Below are 1,270 nucleotides of genomic sequence, written 5' to 3'. Positions count from 1 at the left end.
GGACAACTACAAACGAAAAAGAGGGGAAAAACTGTGTCGTTAGAGAACTTCTAGATTGTAGGGAAGTCAAGACAACTACAAGATAAAATGGACTGTTCAAACTTACGAAGAAAATTATAGATCAAAGGGTAACCTCAAATAAAAATGATAAACCTTCACATCAAAAAAGAGGAACCAGCATAAATATTCAGCAAATACTAAAACAATTAGCAATGAAGGAAGTAATAACACGATTCATAAACAAAATAAGCTCAGCATAGAAATTTGTATGGAACAAAGAAATCGTCACCATGAAAAAGCACATAACAAAAATGACAGCAACAAATCCATATTTGCCAATAATTACGTATCTGGCAAAGGACTTCTCTCTAAGGTTTATAGCAGAAGAGTGGATGACCAAACTATAGTACATACACAAAATGGAATGCTATGCAGCACTAAAGAATAGTGAAGAGTCTGCAAAACACCACATAATATGGATGAACTTGGAGGACATTATGCTGAGTGACATAAGTCAATCATAGAAGGATAAATACAGTATTAGTTCGTTGTTGTGGAGGGTCAAGGAAAGGTTTATATATGAAGGGAAAATTTCTTTGGTGGTTGCCAGTGGTGGGAGGGCAGGAGGGAACACTGCAAAAAAAAAAAAAAATGCGTTGACTCATGTCACTTTAGTTTTGTGTATTTCGCTATACATAAATTATATTTCAATAAAATGCATTGAAAAATAAGAAGAAGAACTAGGTTTAGAACTCACACACTGTCATTTCTACTCACACTTCACTGGCCAAAGCAAGTTACATGACAAAATCCAACATCAATGAGGCTGGAAATATCTCATTCTTATGGAGAGGGAGCAGGAGAGTGAAAATATCTCCTAAAAAATTATCTAATTTACCATCGTTACCCCATCTTATAAATGGCAACTCTATCCTTCTGGTTACTTAGGCCTAAATCCTCAGAGTAATCTTTGTCTCTTCTCTTTTTTCCTTACTTTATATCCATTCCATAGAGTATTCTTGGATGTATCTTCAAAAGGCATCTAGAATTGAATCTTTTTACCCTCCTATTTACCTTTCTGATCCAAGCCATTTTCATCTCTCCTCTGAGCAACTGCCAATAACATAACTTTTTTTTCCTGCTTCCACCCTACTCCCCCTACCTACCTTTACAATTTATTCTTTTTTTTTTTTTTTTTTTAATTTATTTTGGGTGAAGATTTACAGAGTAAATTCACTTTTCATACAGCAGTTCACATATACTTTGTCTC

The 1,270-nt window shown here is 34.5% G+C and overlaps 1 protein-coding gene across 1 annotated transcript in view; it reads left to right on the top strand.

Moving 5' to 3' along the window:
- Positions 1-1,270, top strand: part of TRPC7 (transient receptor potential cation channel subfamily C member 7) — a 266,316-nt gene that overhangs the window by 61,803 nt on the left and 203,243 nt on the right. The window lies entirely within an intron of this gene.

The sequence above is a fragment of the Orycteropus afer genome, unplaced genomic scaffold, assembly GCF_000298275.1.
Source record: "Orycteropus afer afer isolate SDZICR_OR568_19922 unplaced genomic scaffold, OryAfe1.0 scaffold00112, whole genome shotgun sequence".
Classification (NCBI taxonomy): Eukaryota; Metazoa; Chordata; class Mammalia; order Tubulidentata; family Orycteropodidae; genus Orycteropus; species Orycteropus afer.
This window is presented reverse-complemented; position numbering and strand designations above follow the sequence as displayed.